At 43.1% G+C, this 22,828-nt stretch overlaps 1 pseudogene; it reads left to right on the forward strand.

Annotated features, from left to right (window-relative positions):
- The first annotated feature begins 11,609 nt into the window (after nucleotides 1–11,609).
- On the forward strand, nucleotides 11,610–12,085 carry LOC116738393 (annotated as a pseudogene).
- Nucleotides 12,086–22,828: the final 10,743 nt, after the last annotated feature.

Here is a 22,828-nt window from a genome sequence, read left to right on the forward strand (position 1 = left end):
GGATTTCAGGCAACAAAGGACCAATTCAGAACCCCCTACCCCCACACAAGACCGCTATTCCATTATCTAATCTATAGACCAGTGTTTTTTAAACGTTGATGTGCACATGAACTCCCCCTCCCCCCCCCCCGCCGGGATTCTGATTAAAATGCGGATTCTGATTCCCTACATGGAATCCACCCAGCCGTCTGCCCTTCTGACACACTCAGGTTGGACAGCACCTGCCGGTGCTGCAGGTCGTGGGTCGCTCATCGGGGAGCAGACACCAGATGGCTATGGACCAGGTCTCACCCTGAAGACTCCCCTTTCCCCTCCCTGGGTCTAACCTGTATATTACACCAGTACCACATTCCCGCTTGAAGCCCCTCAACTGCCTGCTAGTAAACCCAGACTCTTCCTCCTGACATTCAAGACCCTGTGGAGAGGGATCCCACCTGTTTCTAGCCTTTTCTTCCCCGCTCCCTTCTCATGATCTGCGCCTCAACCAAATTCTACCTGGAAGGTTCTTGTCCAACCCCTTCAAAGTCCAGCTCAAATGCTGCCTCCTCTATGAAGCCCAAAGCAGAAGGCATCCTTCTGCCTTCCAGGCAGAAGGCATCCTGTTCCCTCTAGCCTCTGGTGTCCCTTGGTACCTGCCCCTCTAAGGACATCATCACTGGGTTTCTTGTTCTCTGACTTTTGACTATGTCTTTTGTCTGATCTATACTACTATCTGCTCTATGCTTCCTTAGGGCAGGTTCTCGTTGCACTTATGTCTGTGAACCATAGACACCTAGCATGAGGCTTTGTACACTTGGACATAATTGTGTGTGTTTATTAGTTCATTTTATTGGGGTGTAATTTAAGTCAGTAAAATGCATAGATTTTAAGTGTACTGTTCGTTGAGTTTTTTTTTTTTTTAACCCGGTAACCACCACCCAATCCAGAGAGAAAACCATCACCCCAGAATGTTCCCTGCTTCCCCTTCCAGCCACCCACCATCAGCAGCCCCTGTCCTTTGCCAGAATATAACTGCTCATTTTTCCACCACCCGAGATTTGGTTGTCTCTTTGGACTTCAGGTAAATGGAATCATACCTTTTGTCCAGCTTCTTCCATTCAACATTATGTTTTTGAGATTCATGCGTGTCACTGCATGTTGCAAATAGCATCTCAAAGAGTCCCCTGCGGGTGGGAATGGAAGTCCCCCTTGACTGCAGTCACACCCGCCTGGGGACCTCCCCACGCCAGGGCTGTTTTGGACTTTCTGTGCTTGTTCCCTGCCCCCTGCCAGGTTGTTCACAAAATCACTGAGCGCCCTTGAAGGCCTGTCGCTCTTTCTTGCTAGCTCTCTGCCTCCTCCCATCCCCTCTGTGCCTTCCAGCTACTTCAACAAGGAGAGAGCTCCTGACTTCAACAAGGAGTCCAGCTCCGAGGTTCTGTGCTCTCAGGGAGGGTCGCCCTCCATCAGGAGAAGATGTCGTCTACATTCTTTCTTTGCAAATCCGTTTTCCTTCTTTGAGGCTTGGGAGGTGACTCATCTGTTGAGACTCCGTCAGGGTCACCTGTCCGGTAGCCTCTGGGCCCATATCCTGCTAAGCTTATGTCCATTCTTTGCCAGGAGGCAAGTGAGACCAGAGCCACTGGTGAGGGAGAGCCTGCTGGCCCTGAAGGGCTCTCTGCCGGCTGCCATATGCCAACCCACGTGGCCCAGTGATGGAAACTGGCTGACAGATTCTCTCAGTCTGGGTCTTCGGGCAGGCCCAGGCTGCTCCCCCATCAAAGTGACCACAGAGGGATTCTTCTCATTCTTTGCATCAACTCTGCTATGGTCTACATCAGAACTCCCACTTTGGGCCTTCATGTGATAGGGTAAAGAACGAGGCCCAGACTCAGCGAGTCCCAAATCACTTCTCCAAAAGAGGAGGTCCAGGCCTGCACCCCCAACACTGTGACATTTGGCTAAAATGTGAGGGAAGGAGGGAAGGAGTCAGGTGTCACCCTCAGGGAATTATCTTAATCTGGGAAGAATGCGGAAAGGGCGCGAGTGGATCAGTGCCGTGTCATTTTGCGCTCTTTAAAAATTATGGTTCGAATATACTGTCTTCGTTAGCTTGGGCTGCTCTAACAAATACGCCACAGACTGGGTGGCTTATGCGATCCACGTTTATTTCTCACATTCTGGAGGCTGGGAAGTCTAAGGCCAAGGTCTGGAAGTGCCACTGTCTAGTGAGGCTCTCTGACTGGTTTGCAGATGGCTGTCTTCTTGCTGTGTGTTCGTGTGGTAAAGAGCAGAGAGGGTGCAAGCTGTCTCCTGTCTCTTCTTCTAAGGGTACTAATCCCACCATGAGGTCAACACCCTCATGACCTAATTGCCTCCCAAAGGCCCCACCTCCAAATACCTTCACGCTGGGGATCGGTGAATTCTTTAAACATAAGAATTTGGGGGTCTCAACTGTTCAGTCCATAGCATGTACATAACATAAAATATACCATCTTAGCCCCTTTTAAGTGTACAATTCAGTGGTGTTTTGCCCTTCTTAATTTTTTTAATTTTATTTTTTTGTTTTTAAGAGAAAGAGAGAGCCTGAGGGGAGGAAGGGTAGAGGGGGAGAGAAAGAATCTCAAGCAGGCTCCACGCTCAGTGCTGAGCTCAGTGGGCTTGATCCCACAACCCTGGCATCAGAACCTGAGTCGAAATCAAGAGTCGCTCAACCGACGGAGACTGCCAGGCGCGCCATGTTTTGCACTCCTTGAGATGTCATTTGCTGGCTGTTCTCCCAGGACGTACATAACGAATCATATGGAGCACTCCTTTAGTCCTTGCAGACCTCTGAGGTAAGTGTTGTTATCCCTGTCTTAGGAAACTAAGGCCCAGAGTGGGTAATGGGGCAAATGGCAGATCTTGGATTTAAACCCTCTCTGCTCCAGGCTGATCCCCTACTGCTTTATTGCCTGCCTTGCTGTCTGGTTCCTTGAGGGTGATTTCAAAGTCTCTGACCTCATCCATCCCATCAAAGTGCTTAGAGTGCTGGCCACAAAGCCCTTCCGTCTCATCACAGCACTTACGAAGAGGGAGTCAGGAAGGAGATGAAGTCTTTCCCCTCCCCGCCAAGGGACAGTCAATGTGTGGTCCCCTGTGTGCTTGGGCTTCTGTTGTGTTGAGATTTGCAGGATACCGACAAGGCCTATCCAAAAATGTTTTCCATTCCAGGGTTGTTGCAATGCCTCGAATTCCTACCAATGGTCCTCTGAGCTAGAGTTCTGTTAAAGTGCAAACATACGATGAACAGGAAGACAGATGGAGCCACTCTCCCCTATTAATATTGCAACTATTTTGCATGATGAGTTATCCAACACCATACCTACCGGGATGACCCCGGGGCCAATTATTTCAGAATGAGGAGAAAAATCAGGGAATGAACTGTAGTTCAGGATTCCATCTGAGACCCCAGGACCAAATGAGGGACTGTAGTGAATTGTGGCTTCACGATGGAGCATAGGAGGTGGAGGGAAAGCTGAAAGGAACAAAGATGAGATTTAGCTACTTCAGCATTTTGATGGTCACCTGTGTGGTGAAGTGTTAAAAATTAGAGGTTTGGAATCAGGCAGTACAGAGTTTACCAGTCACCGGTCATGTGCCTCTGGGCAAGCTGCTTGAGCCATCCAGATCTCCGTTTCGATCGACCACAAATCAGAGATTTTAATGCCTTCCCTCCAAGGGTTGTGAAAATGAGCCATTGTCTGTCCATTGTATAATTAAAGCACAGAGAAGGTGCATGGAGGTGTTCAAGGAATGGCACTTATTGGGCTGCTCAAAAACTCTATCAGAAAGTCTATGGATGCTGGAGATGGGCAAGGACCATAGGTGTCCCAATTCTACTCACACCATGGTGAGTGGGAGCTTCTGGTTCAGTCTGCTATATCTTTGGCTTCCCCACCAGCCCTGGAAGTGGACATATCTGGGATGGAAGGTCCAGTTTCTTGGCATTGGTAGGAGTAGCCATGGCCCCTCAGTGTGGAAAATATTGTTAGGATTTGGTTTGTTCTGGTTGGTTTCCTACTATAAACCAGTGGGGAGAGCACCATGGAAGATGTCCCCCTCGGAGTGAGCAGAAGAATGAGGCAGTCAACCCAAAGAACCTCAAGACAGTGGCCAGCACTGGGAAGGCCAATCACATCCTAGGTGCAAGACCAGAGAGTCTACCCTAGTAAGCTAACAGTGACCATTAACTAGCGAGCACATTGAGATAAATCAAGAGTAAAAGGAGATTGGAATTGACAAGACATTTTTCAGAAACTCAGAGTGATAGTGTCCAGAGAAGAGTGACCCTGTGGCTCCAAGGTCCACAGCGACCACCTAGCTCCCAGATGATATTTCAGAAGTGGTACGAAAAGTTTCCTTCCTCCCTCAGCAAGGTCTAGGATGTCCCAGGGAAAGAAGAGCCCAGCCCCAGCCCAGAGATTCCAAGCTGCAGCCAGGGCCAGTCTGGGAAAGAGATTCCGGAAGACTGGGACCCCTCAATGTCTGATCTCTCTCTCTCTCTCCACTGGAGAGAAGGGGATGAGTAAAAAAGCCGTCATTGGGCAGTGGCCTAGGACACATAGGGATAGAGGAAGGGCAGGCCCTTCAGTTGTGAACCTGAACCCCACAGTCTAGCAGTCCAAGTTGAGAAGTTCATTTGAAAGCCAACCAACCTTCAACAAACAACAACCCAAGAACCAAGGAGTTTCAGCCATCCAGAAGCCAAATCACAAGGAGAAGTTTTAATCCAGGAGTGGAGCCAAGGCCAAAGCCACACTGAAGTCAGAAGGCCAAGGTACTCCCAGTCAATGAAGTGCAAAGAGGAGCAAGATAAAGGTAGACAAGGAGTGATTTTGGAACCCACAAACAAGCTAGATGCCCAGCTGTCTGTGGCCCATAGAGGAGCCATACGATATGCCTTTTAACTTATGCAAGTTAAACCTTTTGCAATATGCAGAGAGTAAGAGAAAGCACAATGCATTAGTCCCAGCAGCACACCTCACCCAGTGGACATGTTCCTTGGAAGGAGCAGTGAGTGGGAAGTGACGGCTTTGTGTGGACAAATCTCTGTGTTCCTGTTCCTGTGGATAATCTCTATGCTTGGGTGCACCTTGTGAGCATCTAGACATTGTGGATGCGATTTTATTGGTACAGATTCATAATTTTCATTAAAAATGTCCCTAAATGCAGGCCAATCAACTGCATCTGATGCTCAAATCCCACCCACTGTCAAAAATCAGTCCGTTCTAACACAGAAGGGGAAACCAGCTGTGAGTGACTTACTGAGGTGTGTCATTCAATGTAATTTTAGGGCGATACAAAGATTTTCAAGGCTAAATTGGACTGCACGCTAATGTTACCATATGTACTAACCACATAACCTAAATCTTGTTTAATTCCAGTCTATGTTTGATTCCTATGAATGCAAGGAGTGGATGGCAGATCCCAAAGGTTAAATGCACAGTCAGGCTTGTGACAGGGACACTTAACTCTACCTAGACCTACATGGAATCTGAAAGGTTTGGGCGAGCAGAATCTCCCAAAGTCAGAAAAGAATGGGCACTGCCATTCAGTGGGGAAAAGACAGTCTTTTCAACAAATAGGGTTGGGAAAACTGGATATTTACATGCAAAGGAATGAAATCGGACCCTTTTCCTTATACTATATAAAAAAAAAATAATTGAAAATGGATCAAAGACCTAAACAAAAGAGCTAAAAATATTAAGCTTTTAGAGGAAAATATAGAGGAAACTTTCATTACATTGGATTTGGCAATGATTTCTTGGGTATGAAAAAGGCAACAAAAGAAATAATAGACAAGTTAGACCTCACCAAAATTTTAAAACTGTGTGCAACAAAGGACATTTTCAACAAAGTGGAAGGCGGCTTGCAGAATGGGAGAAAATATTTGTGAATCATCTGTCTCTTAAAGGATTAATATCCAGCATCTATAAAGAACTCCTGCAACTCAAAGACAAAACAACAACAACAACAAAAACAAGAACGACAAAAACCCAATTTAAAAAATGGGCAGAAGACTTACATAGACATAGATCTCCAAAGAAGATACACACATGAAATGATGCTCAACATGATGAGTCATTAGGGAAACACAAATCAAAACCACAATGAGATACCACTTCACACGCATTAGAAAGGCTACCATTAAGGGGGGAAAACAGAAAATAACAAGTGTTAACAAGGATGTGGAGAAATTAGAAACCTGTTGAATTGCTGCTGTAGAAAACAGTATAACAAACCCTCAAAATATTTTTTTTTACCATTGATTAATTTTTTGATAGAGACAGAGAGTGAGTGGGGAAGGGGCAGAGAGAGAGGGAGACAGAATCCAAAGCAGGCTCCAGACTCTGAACTGACAGCACAGAGCCCAACACGGGGCTCGAACTCACAGGCCATGAGATCATGACCTGAGCTGTAGTCGGAAGCTTAACCGACTGAGCCACCCAGGTGCCCCACAAACCCTCAAAATATTAAACATAGGATTCTCATATGATTCATGAATTCCACTTTTGGGTATATACCCTAGGGAGTTGAAAACAGGGACGCAAGATATTTGTGCATACATGTTCATAGTAGCATTATTCCCACTCCATAAGGTGGAAACAACCTGAATGTCCATCAGTAGATGAACGGATAAACAAAATGTGGTGTAAACACACAATAGAATATTATTCAGCCTTCACGAGGTGGGAAATTCTGACAATGCTACAACACGATGAACCTTGATGCTATGTGAAGCAAGCAAGTCATAAAAAGGTCAAATATTATATGAATCCATCTACATGAGGCACGTAGAGTAGTCATATTCATAGGTACAGAAAGTAGAATGGTCCTTGCAAAGGCCTGGAGGGAGAAGGTAAGTGGGGAGTTATTGTTCCATGGGTTCAAAGTTTGGGAAGATGGAAAATTTGTAAAGAGGGATGTACAATAATGTGTGTGACCTTAATTCCACTGAGGGGCACCTGAGTGGCTCAATGAGTTAAGCATCTGACTCTTGATTTCGACTCAGGTCATGATCTCACAGTTTGTGAGATCGAGCCCCACGTTGGGCTTGGGGCTGGGCTGGAAATTGTCTCTCTCCCTCTGTCTTTCTGCCCCTCTAAATAAATAAATAAATAAATAAAAATTTTTGAAATATCACTGAACTGCACACTTAAAAATGGTTAATAAAAACAGTAAACTTTATGTTAGGTATTGTCACCACAAGGATTTTTTGAAATGTTTTATTTATTTTTTGAGAGAGAGAGGGAGAGAGAGAGAGCACACGGGTAATGGCAGAGGGGGAAAGGGAGGGGGACAGAGGATCCAAAGTGGGCTCTGAGCTGACAGGCTGACAGTAGGGAACCCGATATGAGGCTCAAACTGAGAGATCATGTCCTGAGCCGAAGTCGGACACTCACCCGACTGAGCCAACCAGGCGCCCCACCACAAGGATTTTTTGAAAAAGAATTGGTACTGTGTAGTCAATAGCCCCCTGCCACCAGCACCCCAAGGAAATCTCTGATCCCCTAAATCCCCTGCAGGCGGGGTAAAGTTGCTGATACAGTGCTCTCTGTCCAGTTTGGTTCAGAAAGTCCACAGGGTTGACTGGAGGTGACAGGCAAATCCTCAGCTGGAAGAAGTGGGGAAGGCAAAGGCCACAGAGAGGAGATGAGATGCACAGGGGCTTTAAACCTTTACTCGTGACGCTGTCTTTACCCAGAGCTGAGCCACCCAACCAAAACTTTGTTCTTCCAATGGCTCCCATCCCACCAGCCTTTTTCTCTTAACCCTTTCAGTTGCCTTTCCAAGTATGCAGCCTCAGACCATCGCTGATGTCGAATTGTCAACCTCAAATTCTGCCCAACTTTTAATAATTCTTCAAACCTTGGGGGTCTATGCTCCTGATTAAAGGCTTGTGTTGAAAGAATTCTAGGGCAGGGTGGACCACATCTTGGGAAGACAGTCCGTCAGTGCTCCTATCTCAGCACCGAGATCATAAATCACCCAGGGAGGGGCTAGAGCAGCATCCTGGCCACCAATCGATCGTGCTAATGGCTTCTGGTCCATTAGGGACGGAAGGGTTCCAGCCTCTGCAAAGCAGCAGCAAATGGCTTTATCAGCCCCGCCAGGCAAAGATTCTGGGAATGTTGTTGGTAGGTCCCTGAGCACTCAGGGCAGGACACAGCAGAAAGAAACAACTTTTCTCTGGGCCCTCTGACCACGCCATCCAATGCCAGATTCCTCATCCTTCCTAGTCCTAAGGAGGCAGCTCTCAGAAAGTCAGCCCATGAAGCAGCTTTCTTGCCTGTTCCTTTAGTAGAACTGTCTATTTAAGCTGTTGTCCTTCTTCCAAGACTGTAGTCTGCTCCTGTGAATTATCGTCACAAAGCCCTTTCAGTGGACTGGTCCGAGAACCAGGACCCCAGAGGCAGCGTCCTGGCAGATATCATCTATGCCTAGCTGCATGTAAGCTCATCCCAGTGTGGCGCAGGATAGCAGCTGTTGGGAATCCCAGTAAGGATGTCTTACTCTGGGAAATAAACTCAGTGGTTAGCAAAAATGACTATTTTCTCCTTGCTGATGAGTACCACAAGAAAATAACTATCCCTGGACCTACTCAAGTGCATTGTTTTAGTAACGATGTTCCAATACCACATATTGTTATGTTAGCTTCCCTCCCAAGCACCTCATATTATCCAAGCATCAAGATCCTATTTACAATGTCTGTTCACTTAAGTCAGCTTTTAGCAGCTGTGATTTATGCAAATCTTCATCTGTAGTGGTATTAAAACCCAAGATCCCCAAAGCAAATGAGGGCAATGGCTGGAATTTCTCTATCCTCTGGGGAAAAACTTTGAGGAACAATGGCAGAATAAAATAGGAAAGGGGCTGGATTCTATTTGCATCTTAAAACCAACAACTGAACAAAGCCCTGACTTCCCATTTTGATGTGCTACCGGGTCTGAATCATGCTGGCACATGCCCCATCTGTCAGGTATAATGATAGGGTTTTGAATGGTTTGATTGTAGCCCTAGGATTAAAGCCCAGCTGAGAAACGTGGTGTTGAGTTAAGACATGCCCACTATAAAGGGACTTTTCTTCTCCTTCAAAACCAAAGTATAGACAGAGCTCTTTCTGTTCATGGCAAGTCCTGTCTTCAGATCTGTTGCTAAAAGGGAAACAAGCCCTTCTTCTGTTTGTTCTTTTCATCGCCTCATCTCTAATATAAGTGACCTTCCCCCTTTCAGAAATTCAGCGTTAAAATGACATCACTGAAATTTGCCATAAATATTGCCAATAGTTTTATTCGAAATGGTCATGATTATGAACAGGGTAATACAGCAGCAACAACATCCCTCCTAAAACCAACTAAAAATATTTTATTGTTTTTAAGTTTTATTTCATCTAAGTAATCTCTACACCCAACATGGGGCTGGAACTCACGACCTAAAGATCGAGATTCACATGCTCCTCCAACTGAGCCAGCCAGCCACCCCCAACTAAAAATATTTTAAATAGCTTTCCCGCTCTTCCATGCCAGGGTCTCTCACCCTTCCTATTTGAAATGTAAATCAGAATTTTTAAGACTTTGAACTCTCTGATTCAGACATTCCTGGGTTCACATCCCAGCTCTGGAAATTACTATGGGGTGAGGCAGTTATAAAACATGTCATCAAAATTTTAACACACTTTCATCAAGAGTTGAGGTCAATGTCCCCTCCTCTTGAATCTAGGTTCTGTGACTGCTCAACCAATAAAATGCAACAGAGGTAATGGTACCAGTTTCTAGACTCAGGCCCTGAGAAGCTGGCAGCTTTTACTGCTTGTGTCTTGGGATGTTCCCTCTCCTTCTTCAAGTCCAGTCATCACGGCGTGAGGAAGGAGAACAGCCCATGGAGGAGTTCATGAACACGGACTCAAGTTCTCAGGACCCCGGACCCAGCTGAGCTGTCAACCAGTAGCCTGCCCTGTGACACAGCCATCTCATAAGTGGTCACCCAGCCTCCAGGCTACTATGAACGTTCATGTATAAGTTTTTGTGTAGACATATGTTTTCATTTCTCTTGGGTATATACCTTGGAGTAGAACTGCAAGGCCATGTGATGACTCTATGTTTGGGCATTTGAGGAACTGCCAACCTATTTTCGATAGGAACTGCATTATTTTACATTCCCATCAGCAATATTGGTGGGTTCTAATTCTCCGTATCTTTGCCACCACTTTTTATTATCTGTCTTTGTGATTATAGCTATCGTAGTGTGAAGTGTATCACATTGTGGTTTTGAGTTGCATTTCCCTGATGGCTAATTGTGTTGAAACATCTTTTCATGTGCATGTTGGTCACTTGCATATCCTCTTTGGAGAATGTCTCCTCTAATCCTACACCTGTGTTTCAATTGGGTTATATATCTTCTTATTGTTGAGTGGTAACAGGGTTTTATATATTCTAGGTATCAATCCTTTGTCAGATATATGATTTACAAATATTTTCTCCCATTCTATAGGTTGTCCTTTTTTTTTTTTTACTTCTCTTGATGGTGTTCTTTGAATCACAATTTTTTTTAATTTTGATAAAGCTCAATTTGTCGATGTTTTCTTCAGTTGCTTATGCTTCAGGTGTCATGTCTTAAAAAATCATTACCTAATCCAAAATCACAAGGATTTACATCTGTGTGTTTTCTAAAGACTGTTACAGTTTTAAATTAGGTTCTTGACCCATTTGGAGTTAATTTTTGTATATGGTGTATGGTAGATCATCTAATTTCATTCTTTTACCTGGTTATCCAAGAACCATTTATCGAAAAGACTATTCTTTTCTCCACTGAATGGCCTTGGACCCTATTGAAAATCAATTAACTGCAAAAAAAGAAAAAAAAAAGAAAGAAAAAAAAAGAAAATCAATTAACTGCAATGGGAAGGTTTATTTCTGGACCCTGAATCCTATTCCTTTGAACTATATGTCTGTCTTTATGCTGGGAACACATTGTCTTGATCACTGTAGCTTTAAAATCAGTTTTTGTTTCGAGAAGTGAGTCCTCTAATTTTGTTCTTCTTTTTCAAGAATATTTTGCCTCTTCTGAGTCCCTTGTGTTTCCATGTGATTTTTAGGATCATTTTGTGAATATCTGCAAAGAACCCAGCTGAAATTTTGATGGGGATAGCAGTGAATGACTCTGTGGATCACTTCGGGGAGTGCTGACATCTTGACAGAATATTAAGTCCTCTGACCCTTGAACCTGAGATATCTTCTCATTTATTTAGATCTTCCTTAATTTCTTTCAACAATGTTTTGTAGTTTTCCAAGTAGACATTTTGTTTTGTTAAATTCATTCCCAAGTCTTTTATTCTTTTAATGCTGCTGTAAAGGAACATTCCTTGCTCTTTTGGCTGTGTTGAGAAGCCCTTCCCTGCTAAGACCTTTATCTTACACAAGTATGTCAGTTACCTGTGAGTTTCAGACTTCTCCAGCTCAGTCTCAGCTATTTCACAATTAATCAACTGGAAATAATTCCCATAATAAAGATCTTCCCCTACCCTGGTCTAGTAGATTCTAACAAATTAAATTTACACTTCCAAGAGACTAATTTTTTTATTTCAGAATATGTTTTTTGACCGCTGCTCTCTCTTCCTCCTGCTGCTCCTGGGGCTGCTATGTGCTTGTTCAGTGCCAGCCTGGTACCTTCTTTGTGAAGGAGCAGCTGAGGAGACCCTGGGGCTCACCGTGACCAATGAAGAACCCAAGGAATGAGTCAAGACCAAGAACCATGATCATTCATTTGAAGGTGGCAGGGAAGGATCGTTCTGTGACACAGTGTAAGATTAAGAGGCATACACTACTTAGTGAACTGTTGAAAGCCTATTGTGAATGACAGGGTTTGTCAATGAGGCAGATCAGATTCCAATTTGATGGGCAGCCGATCCATTAAAACAGACACACCTGCACAGTTGGACATGGATGAGGAAGATACAACTGATGTGTTCCGGCAGCAGATAGGAGGTGTCTACCAAAAAGGGAATCTGCTACTTCACTCCAGAACTCTGTTCCTCCGGACTAAGAAGGAAGACATTCTCAGTTAGAAAATTGCAATTTGGTTCCACCACATCCTGACTCGTAGCGTACAGTATCGTTTTCTCTATTCTTTCATTTCCCCTCTCCCCATTCTTTTGTTGTTCATAAAGTAATTGGTGTACGTGCACAAGCATACTGGCTTTTGTTGCTGTCGTTATTTTCAAATAAATGGACAATGATATGTTTTGATTGACATCAAGTGGACGTGGAATGGAGAAAAATACTGCCTCTCTGAAAATACACCCTTTCTCCCTTCATGGAATGCCCATTCGGCTCTTATCTTTGTATTCCAGTAAGTTACTTTGCTTTCACTCTTTAGCAACAACAACAACAACAAATAAAATAAAATAAAAATTCTTCTTTTAGGTGATAGCAGTAGGGTTGTATTGTGGTTTTGATTTGCATTTCCCTGATGATTACTGGTATCGAGCATCTTTTCATTTCACTGTTCAACTGGAGAATTTTAATGTTTTTCATTTATCATTATACAACCAAGGATAATTTTACAACTTTTTTTGTATATAGCTGTTATGTGTGGGGACAACTGACGTTAAGTAGAGATAAATTACTCTAAAAGAATTCCTAGATAATTTCCCTTCAAGGTATGCAACTTGTTGTTTGAATAAATTTCTTGTTAAAAAAAAAAAGACAACGAAGAAAATGCTTTTTTACTTCTGTTCTCAGCTCAAATGCAATTAACAGAAAAATGAAATGTGGCTCACTATGTTTTTCTAAGACCTATGCTAAATAACCTTATTTTAAAGAAAAACAAGGCAGAAATCTTTCCCCAGATGCTTTCTCTGCCACAGACTCTGCTCTTTGGGCTATTTCTGTATGCCCTTTCAGCAACAAGATGTTCAGTGGCAGCATATGTGAATTTCAAGTTTCTCTTTGTTGGGAATAATTAGGAGAAGCATGAAATGGAAGAGCAGTAGGACTTCTGCCAAGAAGCCTTGAGAGGAATGAAGAGAGCAAGGGAAAGGCTTCTTGTACCTGGAACAGCTCCTGCGTGGCAAAGAGGTAGCCCTCTCAGGAGCCCTGTAACCCAGCAGGGTGTGGCCTCCCTGCCACATAAGTCATCAAAACCAGAATGGAACCAAACTGGCTTCTTTTCTTTTCCTTTTTTTCTTTTTTATGTTTTCATATTTATTTCTGAGAGAGAGAGAGAGAGCACACAAGCAGGGGAACGGCAGCGAGCGAGGGAGACAGAGGATCCAAAGTGGACTCCGTGCTAACAGTAGAGACAGTAGCCAGTGCTGGAACTCATGAACCAAAAAGTTATGAACTGAGCGGAAGTCAGGCACTTAAGTGACTGAGCCACACAGGCATGCCAGGCTTCTTTTCTTTAAAAAAAATTTTTTTAATGTTTTTATTTATTTTTGAGACAGAGCATGAGCGGGGGGAGGGGCAGAGAGAGAGGGGGACACAGAATCCGAAGCAGACGCCAGGCTCTGAGCCGTCAGCACAGAGCCCGACGCGGGGCTCGAACTCATGGACTGTGAGATCATGACCTGAGCTGAAGTCAGACGCTTAACCGACTGAGCCACCTAGGCACCCCTCTTTTTAATGAAAAGTTTGAAGTACACAAAATAAAAAAGAGTATTTTGTCATAATGAACAAATGTAACAAACCTCCACGTGCCCATCACCCCAACTGCAATCCATGATGAAACTTGTGTGTTCTATGAACCTAGCAATCCCCCAGCCCCACACCAGATTATTTTAGAAGCAAATCCCAGACATTATATCGTTTCACCCATAAATCTTTCATTATGTGTGGATGTATCCATGTATGTATATATCCATTATTACACCTTTGAAAATTAACAATAATTTTTCTTGACATTATAAACTATTCAACCAGGGTTCCAATTCCCCCATTATCCTATAAGTTTTTCTTTAAAGTCTGTTTGAATCAGGATCCATATAAAGTCCGTATGTTGCAATTGGTAGATGTTTCTTTTAAAGTCTTCTAATCCCTATTTCTGTGAAGATCCAGGAGCAGGGAAAATGCTTCTTAGCATATGAATAGATTACAAGACAAGATAAGTGTATCATTGCCCCATGGAAACTGTAGGGTAAGGAAAGTCTTAAACACTTTGAACAACCAAATGCAAATAGTGAGTATAAATTTTCACATATCATAGACTCAGAAGTATAAAGATGTAACTTCATTTTACTAATTATTATTATTCTATTATTTATTTATTATTGAAGTATGGTTGACATACAATGTTATATTAGTTTGAGGTGTACAACTTAGTGATTTGATAATTCTATACATTAGTATTCACCATGATAAGTGCAGTCACCATCTGTCACCATACAATGTTATTACAATTGTATTGACTATATTCTCTAGGCTGTACTTTTCATCTCCATGACTTACTTATTTTGTAACTGGAAGTTTGTGCCTCTCCCCTTGATCTATTTCACCTGTTCCCTACTCCCCCCACCGTGGCAACCACCAGTTTGTTCTCTGCATTTAAGTGTCGGTTTGGGGTTTTTGTTTGTTTGTTTCTTCATTTGTTTTGTTTTTTAGATTCCACATATAAGGGAAATCATACGGTATTTGTCTTTCTGTCTCTGGCTTATTTCATTTAGCTTAATACCCCCCCCCCAGGTCCATCCATGTGGTTGCAAATGGCAAGATCTTATTCTTTTTATGGATGCATAATATTCCATCGTGTAGATACCACATCTTCTTTATCCATTTATCTATCAATGGACGCTTGTGTTGCTTCCTCGTCTTAGTTATTTAAACGATGCTGCAATAAACAGAGGGCTGCGTCTATCTTTTCATATCAGTATTTTCTTTTTCTTTGGATAAATACCCAGTCGTGGAATTATTAGATCATATTGTATTTCTGATTTGTTGAGTAACCTCTATCCTGATTCCCACAGTGGCTGCACCAGCTTGCATTCCCACCAATACGGCACCAGGATTCCCCTTCTCCACGTCCTTGCGGACACTTATTACTTCTTGTCTTTCTGATACTAGCCATTCTGACAGCAGTAAGGTGATACTGTGGTTTTGATTTGCACTTCCCTGATGATTACCGGCATTGAGCATCTTTTCATGCGTCTGCTGGCCATCTGGATGTCTTCTTTGGAAAAATGTCTATTCGTATCCTCTGCCCATTTTTAAATCAGAGTGTTTGTTCTTTCGGTCTTGAGTTGTACAAGTTCTTTATATATTTTGGATATCAACCCCGCGTCAGGTATATCGCTTGCAAATATCTTCTCCCACTTCATAGGTTGCCTTTTTGTTTTGTTGACGATTTCCTTTGCTGTGCTACATCTTTTTATTTTGGTGTAGTCTCACTAGTCTAATTTTGCTTTTGTTCCCCTTGCCTGAGAAGACAGATCCATAAATATGTTGCTAAGGCTGATGTCCAAGAGACTAGTGCTTATGTTTTCTTTGAGACTTTTATGGTTTTAGATCTCACACCATTTTTAACTTGAGTCTTTATCTGTCTCTTTTTCCAAGTTCAATCTAGTCTCAGATAAATTTAATCAAACCCAGTGAGGTTGTTTTTTTTTCCCCCCAAAGTCCATTAAGGCCTCCTGTTCTTTTTTCCTGAGTGCAGGGCTAGTTATATTCAGCGAACCGCCCCCCTTTCTCCCAGGAGACAATGCCACCAAATGCACCCACTTAAATGCAGTTTTGTGTCAGTGGGGAGGAGCCTATCCCGAGACCCTCCCGTTGCATTGTCTCCCTGTATTAGTTTTCTGTTGCTCCATACATAACAAGCTGCCACACTCGGTGGCTTAAAGCAACACTCACTTATTAGCTCACAGATCTACATGTCAAAAGTCCTGAATGGCATGGCTGGTCCCCTGCTCAAGGTAAGGCTGGAATCAAAGTACTGGCCAGGCAAAGCTCCTGTCTGGAGGCTCTAGGGCAAATTCACTTCCAAGCTCATTCTTGTTATTGGCCGAATTCAAGTCCTTATGGTTGTGGGACCAAGGTCCTGGCTTCTTTGGTGGCTGTTAGCCGGGAGGGGCTCCCAGCATCTAGATGTCACCCAAGTCCTTGCCACAGATGCCTCTCCATCTTTGAGCCAGCAAGGGCACATTAAATCCTTCCTATGCTTCAAATTTCTGCCTTGCTGTTCTGTAACCCAATAGAAAAAAACTCTCTGCTTTTAAAGGGTTCATACAATAAGATAGCATCTCCTGGCCTTCAGATAATCTCTCTATCTTGACACCAACCGATCTGGAAACTTAATTACATCTGCCGAATGCCAACACAGCAGTTCCTAGATAGGTGTTTAAATAAGTGGGAGAAGAGGCATGTCCCCCAGGGGCTGCGGTTGAGAGGTGGCAATCCTGGAACTCTGCCTACCACACTCTCCATGGCAGGACTCCACGAACCACAGCTGGCTCATCAACTGTCCCCGTCGCATCCTCTGATAATGGGTCTCCTGGTCCTGCCTTGAGCCCTGGGCAATTCCTTGGGGCAGGATCTTTCTCCCTGTCCTAGCTAATTTCCAGAAGTGAGGAAGGCGGGACTTGGGGCTGGAAGAAAAGCTGACCACCAGCGCCTTGGGAGCTGCAGCCTTCAGCCTGTCCCCAGGGGAGTCAGGACAGCCCTCCGGAGTCCACCCAAACCGGAGACAAGGAGGTGGGACGCGTGTATCTCCGCATCAGCCAGTCACTGACCACAAGCCACTTCCCGGGGGTAGGGGGAGGCATAATCTCAGGGGAAGTAGTCCTCTCTGGTGGAGGGCAATGTCCAGAAAGGGACCCATCGGTGAGGTAACTGCTGTTTCCAGGTCCTCAAAGACTAGTCCTGAGCCCGGAAGAGGGACCACTGGCGACGCTACAATAATATCCACCCCCACCCAACTTTTCTCTTTTGCATTTGTTCTGTATTATACCTTTCAAGTTTCTAAGCCAAAACCTTTGGCACATCTGTTATCTATCTTTGCTGTGCCTGAGCTCACAAAAAGGCTTCATTTTTAATGAATCATTCTGCCACCGTGAAACAGATACAGGTGTCCCCTGCCTTTCAAAAATCCATGTTATGCCACTTGGCTTTTGCAAAAGATCTACTTTGGCACCTGTTTTCACTAACTGAAAGAAATCGCAAAAGATTTTCTGCTTTTACAAGAAAAAGAAAAATAAAAAAGGCAGAAGGCAAAAATAGCATTCAGCATTTGTTTCGCAAGGAGCCATGACAGAGGCAGAGCAAACCCCCAGCAGCAAGGCTTGGTGCCACCAGGCTCCTTCCCCAGGAAACACGGAGCACCTCAGCATCCAGCCCTCATAGCTTTGAAGTCTGTGAGCTTCTGCGCTTTACCTGGATTTTCCCTTTGTGCACTCCTTAGCAAGATGCGTGCTAAGGAATCAGAAAAGCCTAAGAGAGGCCTAGAAACACTCACAACTTTTTCCCTATAAATTAGTGGTAATTGCTTCTTTGCTTTCCACCATTTTGGCTTACGAAAGGTTTCCTAGGAAAACTCTATTTTCAGATTGCAGGGGAGAGGGATCCTGTGTTCAAATGTACAATATCCGTTATTGCTAATTTAATGTATAATAACATTTTATTGTTTATTTGTGAATATACTACTTTACTCGAGGTTTTTTTTGTTTTTGTTTTTGTTTTTGTTTATGTCAATACAACTCTTAAACCACCTCAAATCCTTCCTGGACAGAGTGAGAAATAAAACCATCAAATGTTTATGGGTTCACGTTACAGCCTGAGTTCTGCTAACTCAGTGTTTCCCATAAAAACTATAAGCTAAAGAGCTAACCCCCATTTGTCTCCCCTAGTCAAAGTCACAGGCTTTTTGAAGCCTGAGGTCCTCTGTTATCTGTTGTCCCTTCCATCTCCAGCACGCGGTGCTCACCAGTGGATGAATCTGATCCTCATCTGAGATAAATACATTTATACACATGAATAAGACTTCCATAGTTTTCTCTTGAAGAACACATTTCATGCCTTTAAATCTTGATGGATATAAAAACTAAATAAGATGAAAAATAGGATAAGGCAGGCCTTTTGACACCATTACTGGGACCTCTTAAAGCTCATCCTTTTAGATGACGATACGGAAGCGGGTTCTGAAATTCATGCACCGTTCACGGACAAGCTCACAAAGCTGCATTTCTATCTATGAAAGACAAATATGTGGTCTATTCCCCAGCTTTTGTTTGCCTAGTCTGAAGGATAAGTCCAGTTTGAAGATGAAAATACCAGGGTTGATGACCAAAGAACCAGATTCTGCCAACACTGGACCTCAGCTGGACTGGCTGACTTACACTCGTCTCGGTCAGAAGCTGAGCAAGAGGGAGACTTCACCCAGGGGTCAAGATGGACAGGCGGCAACAAGCATTGAGGAAAGTGTGTACTCCACTCATTCATCAACTGGCCATTGAGAAAGCCAGATACCTAGAATGTTCCTGATGCACTGGAGGAGAGCAGGAGCTTTGGTTAACTGGCCTCTTTGCAAAGCAGTGAAAATTGTGCACATTATTCTGAATAACTTCTCATAAAAGAAAAGTGTATGGCACACAGTTTTGTGAGTAAACTTCAAATCTGGCATAAAAAGTAACTGAATTCATTGGAAGCAATTCCTCCACTAAGTCGCTAAATGGCTCATAACCCAATCAGTAGGACGTCGGCTACTTAACTGATAGCTATATCCGTGTCTTACTTCTAATTGGTATTTCATTTTAAATCTACTTTTGAAAGAATTTTCTGTAGAAGTTTACAAAATGTACTATTAATATTAATTTGAAATAATAAATTATAAAACTATAATAATTAAAAACTGTGTCATATGAACACATAAAAAAACAGATCAATGGAACACACTAAGAAATTAAGAAATAGGTCTAGATACATATAGGACTTTGGTATATTATAAGGTTGATATTTTAATCTGTGGAGGAAAAATAGTTTAGTCAATGAATTTGAGACAACTGTCTAGGGAAAAAAATAAGTTAAATCTTTATCCTATCAACTAGGATAAGATGAATCAAAAATACATTTTGGAAAAAAAAAATAGAATCATTCAGGTTGTAGTGAAAATCTTGGGGCAATTTGTTTTTGTAATATTCTTTACAAAGGGAAGAACTTTCTGCCTACGATACCAAATCCGGAATCTGGATTCTGGGTAATGAGGAATTTAGTTGGTCTTTTTCTCTGGTTCTGGGAAGTAAGCTCTACATCCTCAGAGTTTTCTGGGTGATAATATCCATTATTCATGGTGGACCTTGAGGATTTATGGTAAGGACATGACTCAGAAGGGGGCTGGTCACATAGGAAGATCAGTCAGTGATTAGAGGGCTGGGGCCTTGAGCCACGTGATATCAACCCAACCTCCCTGAAAGGGACATGTGTGCTGGAGATTGAATTTCAAGTGGCCAATGATTCAATCAAGTGGCCAATGATTCAATTAATAGTGAAATTCCAATTAAAAATTGAGGACCTCAGGATGCCCTGGGTGGCTCAGTCAGCTAAGTGCCCAACTCTTGGTTTCAGCTCAGGTCATCATGATCTTGAGGTTCGTACGATGGAGCCCACATCCATCTTCCTTGGATTCTCTCTCTCCCTCTCTCTCTCTCTCTCTCTGCCCCTCGCCTGCTCACACCTTCTCTCTTTCTCAAAATAAATAAATAAAGTCTAAAAAAAAGAAAAAAAAAAGAAGAAAAAGAATTCTGGACATCAACACTCAATTGAGCATCCATACTTGCCAATATTCTGTGTATTATCACACATTAATATGCCAGGAGGGTGATAGAGCCTGACTCCACAGAAAGAGGGCACCAGAAGCTTTGCATTTGGGACCCTCCCAGACTTCACCCTAGGTGTCTTTTGAGGGGCGGGGGGCTGGTTCTGATTTGTATCCTTGTTGCTATAATAAAATTGAAATTATAAAACTGGATAGCACTTTCCTGCCTTCTGTGAGGCGTTCCGGTGAATTATTGGACCTACAGGGGTAGTGAGAACTCCCAAACTTGCAGCCCCTTGGCCAGAACTGCAGCCCAGTGGTCCTGGGGAGCCTGAACTTGAGGCTGGTGTCTGAAGTGAGGGCAGTCTTGTGGCCAGTGGTGCCCTTACCTACAAAGTTTGGCCTGTGTAGTGGGAGTCAGAAGTCATTGTACCTTTAAAAAAGGAAATAATAAATCTACATGAAAACAGTTTTCCTACATGGCCTCCTCAGAAGCAAAGAAGAAGGCCAATGCAAACCATGGAAATGTTTGCCACTTATGTCACTGAAAATGACTAATTTTTCTAATAAATCAAGAATATCCACCACACACAAAAACCTTGTAAGAAAAGAAGCTTAACCAAAAAATGAAATACAAATGGTCTTTAAATTTATGAGAAGATGTTCAACATCACTCATAATGACAGAAATGCAAGATGATACTTCCCCAAACAGGATTTTTTGCTACCAGACTGGTAAAGATCAAAAGGTTGGAAACAGACCGTGTGGAAAGAGTGGAGAGCAAAATACTCTTGGTCCTTCTAGTAGACGCATAAATCTGTATAATTTCCAGGAAGGGCAATCTGTCTGTGACTGTAAAAATTTTGCTGCACATGCCCTTAAGCCCAGTGATACTGATGCAGGCTGGCAGGGCCTGAGGACCCAGAGGGGTCCCGCAAGACCAGCCGAGAGGGTCCCAGACTTCGTGCAAAATAGAAATCAAATGCAACCTGAGAGGAAGTGAGAGAAGAGTTTATTGAAAACAGAGAGTGCAGATACAGAGAGAGAGAGAGAGTCTGGGAGGCTCAGAAAGGAAAGAAGAGAGAGTTCTGTCTTTGCTTGGGGCCTGGGGTTTCTATTGAGGACAGTAGCCTGAAGCACTGTCTTCCCAGGCATCCAGGAACAAAGACGGGTTTAAGTGTCCTCCGTAAGTCATTCATGCCCCGGAGCTAGAGCTCTTGGTGAGTCTGTGGTCTTGGAGAATGCTCATGATGACCGACCTGCTCAGTCACTCCTCAGATGTTATCTATTGTGCTGGAAGACTCCAAAGAAATCACTGACTCCTTGACCTTTACAAGGAGGACATACATTATCTGTTCTCTAAGACATACGTGGGCGGGGCGGGGGGGTGGGGGGAGTATAGGTCCTAATAAGAAATAGAGCAAAAAAAGTCTTTCATATGATCTTTTCAGTTTTCCTGTCTCAATATCACTTCTAGAAATTTTATAAAATGTTTACTTATTATTTCTTTTGAGAGAGAAAGAGAGCACGCTCAGGCGTGAGCACAAACCAGAGGAAGAGAAAGAGGGAGAGACAGAATCCCAAGCAGGCTGCACACTGTCAGAATGGAGCCCGATGCAGGGCTCGATCTCAAGAATCGTGAGATCCTGACCTGAGCTGAAATCAAGAGCCAGACACTTAACCGACTGGATATACTTGTCCATGTGTGCACTTATTTCTGTACAAGATTATCGATTTCTTTACAGTGTAGTTTTTAATAGCAAATATGGGAAATAATCTCAACGCTTGTCAGCGGGAGAGTGGTCAGATAAATTATGCTAAAGCCATGCAATAAAAAGAATCCATATATTGATACGGTAAAGTGAAGTAGGGAGCCTTTATGTACTTCTTTACAATACAGTAAGTGAAAAGGTGCAGTAAACTGGGAATTGCGTGCTAGCAGTTTGTAAAAGGAAGGGGCGTGTTCATTTGCCAGGATCGCTGTAAGGAATACCACACTGGGTGGTTTAAGCAAGAGAAACTTTTCTCACAGTTCTGCAAGCTAGAAATCCGAGATTAGAGTCTTGGAAGGCTTGGTTTCTTCTGAACCTCTCCCCATTGTTTGTAGCTCTCCCTCGATCTTCACATGGTCTTCTCTCTGTGTGTATCTGGGTCCTAATCTCTTCTTATTAGTCCGTTAGGATTAGGGCCCAGCCACGTGACCTCATTTCCCCCAATCACCTCTTTAAAGGCCTTATCTCCAAATATAGTCACATTCTGAGATACTGGGGATCAGCAGTTCAACATATGAAATAGGGGGTGGGAGGTGGAGACACAATTCAGGGGCAAAAAGAGACATAGCTATAGATACATGCTCAAAAGTGTCTACGGAGTGCACACAAGAAAGGAAATTCATATTATTTGCCTCCAAGGAAGGGGCCAGGATGGCTGGAGGACAAGGAAGCAGGGGGATGTTTCCTTTTATACCCTTTAGAATCTTCTGAATTTTGTATCATTACTTATACTGTGTATCAGAAGAACATGGACATTTTTAAAAATTTAAATCAAAAAGTTGAATTGGCAACCAGGACTTGAGACCATATCTGGCATTTAATGGGAAGACTAGTTTCTGTGCTGATGAAGTCACTAGCCCTTACATTCTTCAAGGACAATAATCTGCCTGGCATTTACGTAACAGAAATAAACTACTGTGAGCCAATGTCATCACAAGATGAATGCTTCCTATTTAAAAGTAAGCATCTGAACACGTATTTATTTTCAGAGTCCAGTTACCTGTGACAACAGCATCCTCTCATTGCTAACTTCGACGTACAGGACGAAGTTTGTAGCTGTGTTTGTAGCTGACAACTATTTTACAAACAGCACATATGTGACATACTGATGTGTGTTCGACTTAGGCCAAGATACGTGTAATTGAACAACATCTTTGTAAGTTAGCAATAACTGAAATAATATATCTGTATTGTCATAAAATGGGGAAATAAAGCTGTGCTTAATAAATCTCAGGGTTAAGAATACATTTCCTGGTATCTCTTGAAAATTTGAAAAGGTCTAGAGTATAGACAATAAG

This window comes from Lynx canadensis, chromosome D3 (genome assembly GCF_007474595.2).
Source record: "Lynx canadensis isolate LIC74 chromosome D3, mLynCan4.pri.v2, whole genome shotgun sequence".
Classification (NCBI taxonomy): Eukaryota; Metazoa; Chordata; class Mammalia; order Carnivora; family Felidae; genus Lynx; species Lynx canadensis.